The 11,833-nt window shown below is 50.8% G+C and overlaps 1 pseudogene; it reads left to right on the plus strand.

The window, feature by feature from the left end:
• The first annotated feature begins 266 nt into the window (after positions 1 to 266).
• Positions 267 to 9,321, plus strand: LOC102829414 (annotated as a pseudogene).
• The last annotated feature ends 2,512 nt before the right edge of the window (positions 9,322 to 11,833 follow it).

Consider the following 11,833-nt stretch of genomic DNA (forward strand, 5'->3'; position numbering starts at 1 on the left):
CAGTCAAACAACAGTAGGGTCAGTCTTGGCGGACAGGTTCCAGCAGACCAAGACAGAGTAGGAAGAAAATCCTGGCAACAGACTGCCAGAAATTTACATAAATAAATAAAAGAAACTGCTGGTCACACAGTAGTGTTGGCGGCTTCCCCTTCCTTTCTCTGATCCCACAGTCAGCCTTGTGCTGAGTCACAAAGAAGCACCTTTTGGCGAGCCAAGTAGGAGGTGGAAAGGGTTGTCACATCCTGAACATTCCCCGCTGGGGAAAAATGGTTGACGCGGATGACCCTGGAAAGCTCTCCATTGGTGGGTTCACTACAGAAACAAACGAGACAGCCCTGGAGGCAGTCTTTGGCAAACATGGACAAATTGTCAAAGCGCTCTTGATGAAAGACCGTGAAACCAACAAATCCAGCGGAGTAGCTATAGTTGCCTTTGAAAGCCCAGCAGATGCCAAAGATGCAACCAGAGACATGAAAGGAAAGTCTTTGGATGGGAACACTATCGAGGTGGAACAAACCACTAAACCAACATTAGAAAGAGACAGGCGTGGACCCCCACCACCTCCAAGAGGCAGAGACCCACTGACAGGTCTTAGAGGTGGAGGAACCAGGGGACCCCCTTCACGTGAAGACACATGGATGATAGGGGCTGTTCCATAAATTTTAACATGAGTTCTTCCAGGGGACCACTTCTAGTACAAAGAGGACCCACGAAGTGGTGGTCCTTCTCCTAAAAGATCAGCTCCTTCAGAACCAGTTCACAGTAGCAGTGGAATGGAAGGCAGAGGCCTTCTATCATGTGGAAGAGATAGTTATGGAGGACCACCAAGAAGGGAACCCCTGCCCTCTCACAGAGATGTGTATCTGCCACCAAGAGATGATGGATATTCTACTAAAGACAGCTATTCAAGCAGAGATTACCCAAATTCTTGTGATACAAGAGATTATGCACCACCACCAAGAGATTATACATATCATGATTATGGTCATTCAAGTTCACATGATGACTATCCATCCAGACGCTATAGTGATAGAGGTGCTATGGCTGTGATTATGACTATTCAGACCATCCAAGTGGAGGCTCTTCCAGAGATTCCTCTGAGAGCTATGGTCACTCACATAGGGCTCCACCTACAAGAGCCCCCCCCCCCCACCATCTCATGGTAGAAGCAGTTGCTACGATAACAACAGCTCACAAGACGGATATGGTGGAAGGCGTGACAGTTACTCAATCAGCCAAAGTGATCTCTACTCAAATGGTCATGAACAGGTTTGCAGACAAGAAAAAGGGCTTCCCCTTTCTAACGAAAGGGGATACCATCTTCCACGTGATTCCTACAGCCATTCAAGCCGTGGAGCACCAAGAGGTGGGGCTAGGGAGGAAGCCCATCTGATAGAGGGGGCGGCAGAAACAGATACTGAAAACAAATAAAACTTTGGACCAATATCCCTATACAAAGAAACTATCAAAAAGTGGAAACTATTCTTTCATAACTATCCAAGAACTCTTAAAAGGAAAAATTGTGTTACTTTAAAACCATTTCCTGTGAAGTATTCCTCCATAATTTTTAAGTTCTTGTGAAGAAAATGTAAAACCTGTTTAGTCTTATGACATTGCTTTCAATGAGTAAATGTTAAATGTTTAAGACTTGATTCATGTTGGCGTTGTAATTCTCTTGAGTGTCCCTGAAGACCACTTCCTATTCAGTTCTTCCCAGGAAAGGAGGCACGGAATACTAACACCTTCTGCAGGTGAATCGTTCCACTTATTTAAACAAGGTACATGTTAGAAGGTGCTTGAGTTTCCTACTCTGAAGATTTCAGGGTGTCTTCTAACTGAACTATCAATGTTCTCAGTGTGCAAAACCTGAGATCAGACGCTTAAGTAAGGAGGTGCTACCCACCCAGTAAACCCACGACAAACAATCATGCTGGCCACACAGTATCTTTCTGACAGTTCCCTGGGATTCGGCAAGAGCCTCCCATTCTCCCTCTCCCCATTAAGACCATCTGTGTGTGTTAAACAACTACAGAATATGAACTAAAAAGTTTGGCCCAAAACAAAAAGAAACCTCACTCTCATGGAGTGGGTTCAGACTCAGACAACCCTACAGAGCACAGGGGGACTTCTTGTTGTTCAGTGCTGTTGAGTCGGTTCGGACTCAGGGATTCCGAGGAGAGGCTAGAAGGTTTGAACCACTAGTTTTGTGATTAGCAGTTCAGTGCTTATCCTACAGCACCACACCAGAACTCCACAGCAGAACTGCTCCCTAAGATTTCAGAGACTCTCATATTCATGGGAGTAGACAGCCCCATCTTTCTCCCAAGGAGTGGTTAGTGGGCTTGAACCACCGACCTTGCAGTCAGGTGCTTTAGCCAGTGAAAAGTGCCTGGCTCACACAGAGCTCTGGCTGACAGATGGCTGGAAGCTGAGCAGAAGGCACTCAGAATGCAGCAACCACAATGACCACAAGCAGTGGGAGCAGGACTGGGCAGTATTCTGTGCTGCTCCACGTGGGCCACCGTAAGTCAGAGCAATCTGAAGGGCACCCCCAAGTTCCCACTGACAGGAAGCATCAAGGGTCGGGGGCAGGCAGCCAAAATTCATCCTCAAATGTCAGGGACACAGCTCAGAACTTGGGGACCACAGCCCTCTTTAGAAGCAAAGCAGCTGGTTTCTGGGTCAGGATGATTACTCCTCGCTGCACCTAATTCAGAAGGGAGTCGGTCACGTGGCAGCCTCTGCCCGGCTCCATGGATGCTGGGAGATGAGATGTTGTCTGGTCCAAGCAGAGGGAACAGCGGCACGGGCAGAATCGAGTCGTCTGGACTAGTCACCAAGTCAGGGTTTTCCAAGCAGGGTCATGTCCTCAGAGGCAGCAGCAATGCCCCTGCTGTCCCCAAAACATTGGCCACCGCAACACTCTTCGAATATACAGCTGTTGCTGTTAGGTGCAGTCGGGTTGGTTTGGATTCTGCACAACAGAATGAAACACCGCTGCTCCCACACCATCCTCACCATCTGCTATGTTTGACCCCATTGCTGTGCCACTGCGTCAATCCATCTCACTGGGGGACTTCCACTTTTTAAATAACCTTCATGATGTCCTTCTTTCTCCAGGGACTGGTCCCTCCTGATAATATATCCGAAGCATGAGAAACAAAGTCTCACCACCCTGGCTTCTAAGGAACACTCTGGCTGTACTTCCAAGATAGATGTGTTGTTCTTCTGGTAGTCCATGATACTTTCAATATTCTTCTCCAACACCATAACTCAGTATCAATTCTTCTCCTTATTTATTGTCCAGCTTTCACATGCATATGAGGCAACCGTGAAGATGATGGCTGGGATCAGGTGCACCATAGTTAGTCCTCAGAGTGACAGCTCATGTCCAGCTGAGGGACAGGAATTCTGTCCATCATGTTGCTTCAACCATCACCAGAACCATCCCTAGTTGTGGTCAGCCCCCTTGGCCGGCATTAGCCCCTGCTGTCTTCTCTTTTCTTTACTCTCTGCTTTCTCCTCAAAGAACAAAGAACCCTTGGAAACTCCGGGGAAAGTCTAGGGATGCAGATGGGAAAGAGACTTGCTCTTCCTCCCACCACCTCCAGACGACCACTGTGACATTTGAATGGATTCTTTTCCTCCTTCACAGCTTTTGTGGAGCTGCAATTGTATATGAAGCACCGTTGTGTCCTCTCTGCTGTTATGTAAATTAAGCACATGTTTGCCCATCATTGGAAATTCTTTACACGTATATTATACTCTAATGTTCACACACACACAGAGAAATAGATATCTCAAGAGGGCAGAGGATTTTATTCATTGCTGGCCACCACAGAATCCCAGTGCTTCAATCAAACCAGTCACCATAAAGTGAACCCCAACTCATGGTGACCTTATGGGTGTCACATTAGAACTGTGCTCCACAGGGTTTTGAATGGCTGAACTTTCTAAAGTAGATAGCCAGGCCTTTTTTCCAAAGCATCTCTGGTTGGACTTGAACCGCCAACCTTGAGGTCAGCAGCAGGGCATGTTCACTGTCTGCGCTCCCTCCAGGGGACCTCTTGGCACACAGTCAGTTATTCACTGCCATCAAGTCAATTTCAACTCCTAGCAACCCTATAAGAGGCAGTCCATCTTTAAAGAAGGGGAAAGTCTCATCTTTCTCCCGTGGAACTGCTGGTGGGTCTTGAACTGCTAACCCTGTGGTTTGCAGTCCAGTACTTAACGTACACTGCCATCAGGGCTCTTTGAGCATTAGTAGGCACTAGGTAATGTCCTGATGTGGTGCTGTAAGATAAGCACTGGACTGCTAACTATAAGGTTTCAAAACAACCACCCACTCTGTGGACCCCCTATACAGGGTCGCTATGAGTCAGAACTGACTTAATTGCACTTAACAACATAACAACAACAGATGATGTTTGAGGCCTGGCGTGGTGTTGTAAGATAAGCACTGGACTGCTAAACGCAAGGTTGGTGGTTCGAACTCACCATCTGCTCTCAGAAATCCTGTAAAGGGTTGTTATGACTCAGTATTGACGTGATGGCCCTTACTAACAACAGATACTGTTCATTGAATGAATGGATGCATAAATGGGCATCTAATATCCTAACATTCAAGGGTGTTGGAAAATTTTGGAAACAGATGTTAGTGGTTGAACAATATCATTTTAAAAACCCAAACTCAAAACCCCCTTCTAAGACTGAAACTCAAAGGGAACCTGCAAACAGTCTAGTGTGCTCACTGATGACCACTTGGGTCTACTTCTGTCCAGAAGTGGGGGAAAGGCTGCAACGAAGACATGGGCTGAGGGTGGCCACGTTCCATTGACACCCTTTGACTTTAAGGTGAGAAAGAGAAGAGGAAGGGCTGGCTGGTTTGAAGTTTAAGGAAATGTGTGACTTCTGAGCCCATGGGAACTGACCACTGGGGGCTAGAGCTGAGAGTGAAGCGGCCATCTTGTATGAAGTGCAGGGAGGTGTGCATGAACTCCCAAATTTGCAGATAGTACCGGTTTGACCTGGCTTAGATGACTAGCTGACCAAAACTCGACCAGATGAAGATAAAGCAAGCTGCTTGATACTGTGAACAAGTGTCAGTTGCGACAATTTGAAGAACTGGACCTTTGTTTATGGATACAGTTACTCAAAATTCCAACCGAAACGGAAGGACTCTTCATATCAAGGAGCAAGCTTGTTTCCTCAGTGCACTGGGTGGATAGGGACGGGCAAACAAGACATTGGCTACCAAAAATGGGGGAGCTATGAAGGCAGGAAGTGGATGGCTTACAAGTTATTATGAGGATGCTTAGTTTCAGAACAAGGAGGAGGGGGTGTGGGTTAAGGTAGAATCCCCACTAAATAGTTTTCCTCTTCTCTAGATGGCTCTGGTTAAAGGGGAAGGGGGATGACGCTAATAGGATTTTATGATTCAATTGTGAATAATTGCTATCAGGATGAATTGTGATTGTCACATTGTAATTGTAGAAGATGTATAAATAAAAGTGGGGAGTGGTTAGTTTTTCGTTTCAGGAACAGATGATCTTAGGTCCATCTAGAAGGAAGAGTATGAGTGGAGCGTGAGATCCTACCTAGAAAAGCAGAGACGGAGGCAGAGGTGGTGGCCTGGAGAGACAGAGCAGCTGCGGGCTCTGGGCCCATGAACTGAGAAGGGCTGTGTGCCTGCAGGCAGGAGGCTGGCTTGCAGAATATGCCCTTGTTGTTGTTGTTGTTGTTAAGTGCCATCGAGTCGGTTCCGACCCATAGCGACCCTGTACAGGGTTTCCGAGGGTGTAAATCCTTACGGGAGTAGAAAGCCTCATCTTTCTCCGGCGGAGCGGCTGGTAGTTTCGAACCGCTGTCCTTAAGGTTCGCAGCCCGATTCGTAACCACTACGCTACCAGAGCTCCTTAGGACATTTAAATGAATATATATTTTTTTGTTTTGTATGTGCACATCAAATAAGTTTGCTTAGTTCATTTGTGGAATGTAAGATGTAAAAGGGAAGCCACAGGGAGAAAGTGGGGTAATCATTGTTCCAGGGAGTAGATTGGAATCATTGAGACGAAACAAAGAGGATAATTTGTTGAATGTAAAGCTGATGATCTTTTCTGTTAACAATCACTCAATTCACAATAAAAAGCTAAAGAAAGAAAGAAGAAAAAAAGCACAAACTCACTGCCACCAAGTCAATTCTGACTCATAGCAACCCTGCATGGTCGAACAGAACTGCGCCCTAAGATTCCAGAGGTTGTAAATATTTATGGAAGCAGACTGCCTCATCCTTCTCCTGCAGGGCAGCTGGTGGGTTCAAACCACCATCCTTTCAATGATCAATCCAGCACTTACCCGACAGTGCCACCCGGGTCCTTGAACACTATAATAAACACAACTGAAACCACAGATGCCCACAGGCCCCTTTTGCAGGATGCTGAAATGAGTCTAACTTTTTCCTGGGATCAATAATGCTGCTTTGAGACTGTGTCTCAGTCTTTCCCCAACACATTGGGTCTCTCTCTGTTTCAAACACAGGGGCCCCACCAGGAAACGCAGGATCTGAGAAGGGTTCTAGCTCTCTCCTTGGTCCGGGTTGGTTGCTTTTCCTGCTTCAGGCCTCAGGTTCTCTTGTGAGGCAGGTGGATTGGAGTGGAGCCCAAGTATCTTGCAGTTCCAGGGAGACACAGCAACCCTCAGCCAGCCCCCAGGCCCTGACCCGGCCCTGCACTCCTTGGGCCCCTGACCTGCAGGGAGTCCTTCAGGGCAAAACATAGAGGAAGTTCAGAGAGGACAGGATTTACTCAAAGACCCTGTGCCCCTGGAAGGCAGAGCCACTGACGGCACACCACCCCGTTTCTCACGGCTCCCTGATTCTACCTGGTCTCTTCTGACCATGCCAGGATGTGACAAAGCCACTGCACTCATCATCACCAACTGACTCTCACTGTGTATCTGTGGCTCACAGCTGAAGGGGAAACTGAGGACGGACAGGTATGTCCTCCTGCCCAGGACACCACAGCCGGACTGGAATCCAGGCTGCTCTCTCCACCTCACCAGGGAGGATCTGAACAACTTGCCAGAAATCAACACACAAGAGCCCAGAAGTGACCACACAGCTGGCTCTCACCCACTACCCATGTCCAGAGTTAATATTGTATTTCCAGACAGAAGCACCTTCCTCCCTCACTGCAAGAGAGACAGGGGTCTCTGAGTGAGCCCCATCTGCACAGTGGCCTGCAGCACCAAGTGATGCCCAGATTTCTGGAACCGCGGGAGCTGTCCGTGTGGGACTTGACCAGGTCTGGGAGGGAAACTCTGACCCACCGGATGACTGCAAAACCACAAGATGAAAGGTCCCTGCTGTCTGCTCCTCCCCACCCTCCAGGAGGGGTGGAAATTACCATGTGCACATCACTAGCTAGAGGCATGTCTGGGACCTTGACCACAGGTGGGCAGGTGGGAAAGAAGCCAAACTACCCAAGTCCAGGAGGACCAGGGAGATGCCAGGGAACAGGAACCCTCACTAAATGGGTTTCTCACCTCACTTCACCTTGTGCCTCATCATCAGGCCAATGACTGCCCAAGACACCAGGACCCCAGCCTCAGAGTCTCCTCTCTTTACAACCAGACCCCACACCCCACCCCATGGTCCCAGACACTTCTCCCTATCCAGGGGTGCCAGAGGGGGGAACGCCAACACACCTCCAGATGCCTCTTTTAGATAATCTGGAGTCTCCATTATTTTCACAAAAACATACAATTACCTTGTGTGCACCCACCCATTAGTCCCACCAGCCATTAAATAAGTGGGCTGGGGATGCTGCCAAGCCTGGGAGTGGCCTGCCTCCAGCGGGTCCCAACCTCAGCATGTCACTTGTTCTCAGTCACATTCTCAACCCTGATGGCTGAGGCTGTCCTTCCTTCCTGGGTCCAGGAAGGGGAGGGGACTGTCCCCATGGGAGGAGGCCCCAATAAGCCGCCCCACCCCCCAGGCCCAGCGCACACACTCCCTCCGCAGCCCCCAGGGAAGAGCTGTCCCCGATCTGTTTCCGCTCCATGGCCCAGGGCCACATTGCAGTCCGCGACCAGACATTCTCAGCGTCAGGAACGCAGACTCTACAGGGTGCAACAGGGTTGGGTTCGAGTCCCCACTCCTCTGTGGCGCCCAGCAAGGGGCTCCAGCCGCGGGAGCGCAGGTCGCACCCTAGAAAAAAAGGGGGGGGGGCAGCTGGCGACCCATCAGAGTCAGGGAACGGACAGGCAAGCTCTCGGCCTAGGGAGGATCGGACTCGAGTTCGTGGTACCTCCCAGACCAGGAATCAGTTTCCCCTACCTCACGGGAGTCACTGGGCGGCGGCGGCAGGGGATCAGCAAGCACCAGGACCCGGGTTAAAGCTGGAGTGGTGGGTGGGACTGGAGCGGCAACGCTGGGCTGCGAACGTTCTGACACACATTCGATCTCTACACCCCCAAACGTGCCGCGGCCGAGGGCCCCCACCCAGCACTGCAGGAGACTCACAAGGGCGGCGCCCCTGAGTCGGGGCGCCTGGGTCCAGGGGGATGGGGGAGCTCTGACCCTGGCCGGTCCCCTGGGCACTCTCTGCAGCGGCGCACCCCGAACCCCCGGACCCTCCCACATCCCCGTGCAGGGCCGGGATGCAGGGCGCAGGGCGCAGGGATCCGGCCGGCGCGGATCTAGAGCTGCAAAGCCGGGCGGAGCCCCGGGAACGCGCGGCAGGTGCGCCCCACGCCACCGCCGTCCTCGCGCTCACCTGCACTCATCGCCGCGGCGGCCTTCGGATCGGAGCGGTTCCAGAGCCCGTAGCTCTAGCCCGCAGGCGCCCAGCCCACGGATCCGAGCGTCCGTCTGTCCGACTGCCCTTCTGTCCGCGCGTCCGCCAGCCACCAGGCTCCGCGCAGCATCCGCGCGCCCTGCATCCCGCCGCAGCCAGAGAGAAGACCCCGCCCCGTCCCTCCCCTGGCCCCACCCCTCTCACCGGAGGGCCACGCCTCCTAGACACAGCGGCGTGGTACCCTGGGAAGTGGAGGCGCCGCGCCCCCACGACTCCGCCTGGTCTGCCCGGCCTCCCTCCCGCCAGACTACAAATCCCAGCAGGCTTCGCGGCTCGCGCAGGCGCAGGAGGCCAGCGCCGGCTGCGGCCTTTCGCCATCATTTGGAGGGCTCTGCAGAGCTGTCACCGCGGCCTGGGGGTTGGCCGCTCCGGGACTCGGGCATCGCGAGCGGCGGCGGAGAGAGAAGCGAGTTTGCGCAGCTCTCCCGGGGCCACGAAGGGTCAACCCCCGTTTCTCCCCATTTAAAGAAGGGGAAACCGAGGCAGGGGCTGCGTTTCCCGGCTCCCTTCAGACATTAGGCGCCCAGCACAGGGGTGGGGGCATCCTGGGGTGGGAGTCGCGGGGTGGGGGACCACCTGTATCTGAGGCTGATTAGCGCCCTAACAGGCAAGCGCAGGTGAGGCTGTGCAGGGGCGGGGACTGGGGAACCTTTAGGGCAGACGGGGGCTTGGCTGCTTGGGAGTGGGGAGCAAAGACTTGGGCGTGGACCCCCGGCTGTCTGCCGATTCGATCTGCAGGGAGGAAACGCAGGAACCCCAAGCCCCCTGGTGACGCACACAGTCCGACTGCTAGTGACCTTGTAGGACAGAGCCGAAGTGCCCCTTAGGGCTTCCGAGACTGTGAACCTTTACTGGAACTGGCTGCCCTGGCTTTCTCCTGCAGACTGGCTGGTGGGGTAAACCGTCCCCAGACGGACTCTGTGCTGCGACTTTGATTACGTGGCTGTTGCTTCTATGAGTGTTCATGTTGCATCCAGGCTAAATGAAGTCTGACAATTTCAATCTTTACTCCTTGTATCATGATGTTGTTTATTGGTCCAATGGTGAGGATGTTTGTTTTCTTTACGTTGAGGTGCATCCCATACCTAAGGCTGTGGTTTGATTATTATCAGTAAGTATTTTAAGTCCTCTTTGCTTTCAACAAGCAAGGTTTTATCATCTGCATATTGCAGGCTGTTAATGAGTCTTCCTCCAATCCTGATGCCATATTCCTTTTCATACAATCCAGTTTCTCGGATTATTTGCCCATCATACAGATTGAATAAGTATGGTGAAAAAATACAACCCTGGCGCACACCTTTCCTGATTTTAAACCACTCAGTGAGTGCCCCCTTGTTCTTTTTGAACAACTACCTTTGGTGTAAGGAGCTCTGGTGGCATAGTGGTTATGAATTGGGTTATGAATCTCACGGTCAACGGTTTGAAACTATCAGCTGTTCCACAGGAGAAAGATGAGGCTTTCTGCTCCCATAAGGATTTACAGCATCAGAAACCCTACGCAGGGTCACTATGAGGCGGAACCGACTCCACGGCACATAACAACAACAACAACACAGGTTCCTCGTGAGCACAATGAGGAGTTCTGGAATACCCATTCTTCACAAAACAAAATGTATCTGCGTGATGGAATACTTTCACTCCTGTCACAATAGAAACATTTTGCTTTTAAAAAACAAACAAAAAAGTGAAAGCCTGCTGGTGGGTTTGGCTGGACCAGAGCAGATCCGGTGGGGCCCAACCCATCCACCCTCTGGAAGACTGCTGTTGGTATTAGGTGCTTTTCAGTTCTGCTCTGACTCATAAGGTCCCCGTGTGCCAGAGAACGGAACACTGCCAGCCTCACAACTGGTACTCGATTTGAGCCCACTGCTGCCACTGTGCCAGTCCATCTGACTGAGGGTCTTCCTCTTTTTCACTGACCCTCCACTTTACCAAGCATGATGTCCTTCCCCAGGGACTGGACCTTCCTAATGACAAGTTCAAAGTCCGGAGGTGAAGTCTGGCCATCCTGGCTTCTAAGGAGCATTCGGGCTCTACTCTTTCCAACCAGAGTTGTTCATTCTTCCTTCTGTCAGTCCACGGTACTTTCAGTTTTCTTCCCAAAACCATAACTCAAAGGCATCGATTCTTCTCCTGTGTCTCTCAGGCATTGTGCAGCTCCGTATGCATATGAGACCATTGAAAAGACCATAGTCCACAAATACATCTTTGCTTTTTAACACTTTAAAGATGTCTTTTTGCAGCAGATTTGTCTAATGTAATATGTCATTGGATTTCTTGACTGCTGCTTCCATGAGTATTGATTTTGGATGCAAGGAAAATGAAGTCTTTGGCAGCTTAATCTTTTCTCCGTTTATCATGATGGTATTTGTTGGTCCAGTGGTACCATCAGTGTTGTCGTTGTTAAGTGCTGTCTTTTCAGCTCTGACTTATAGCAACCCCGTATAGAGTTTCTGAGGAGCAGTTGGTGAACTTGAACCACCAACTTTGTGGTTCAAATGGACATTGCAGTCCAGTGCATTAACCTGCAGTATCACATCAGAACTCCAATCCATGCTGTAGTCTTTGATAAGCGAGATGGGGGAGAACCGGGGGTCACTTGACCCTCACCAATGCGGAGCCCACCTCGCCATGGATTCAAACCCCACCCCCTGGACCCTAAAGAAGAGCCTCGGTCCTCCACCCTGTTCCAGAGGGAAAACTCCAGCTCAGCGAGTCCATTCCAAGTTCTTCAAGATCACAGAGCCCAAGTTTCTCACTATCCAAATGCATTATTGCTGAGTGGAGGAGCTGGGGTCCCAACCCAGTACCCTTCTGAGTCTGCCACTCCCTCCAGGGGTTTGGGGGGGTCCACTGGAGAAGCCTAGATTCTGGGATCTCAGGCATGGAGTGCACGACCAGAGGGACAGCCTGCGGAACCCCTCGGGTTTTAGCAAATAGTATTCTTGAAAATATGAGGTATTTTCAATAGCCTCATA

This window comes from Chrysochloris asiatica, unplaced genomic scaffold, assembly GCF_000296735.1.
Source record: "Chrysochloris asiatica unplaced genomic scaffold, ChrAsi1.0 scaffold00319, whole genome shotgun sequence".
Lineage (NCBI taxonomy): Eukaryota > Metazoa > Chordata > Mammalia > Afrosoricida > Chrysochloridae > Chrysochloris > Chrysochloris asiatica.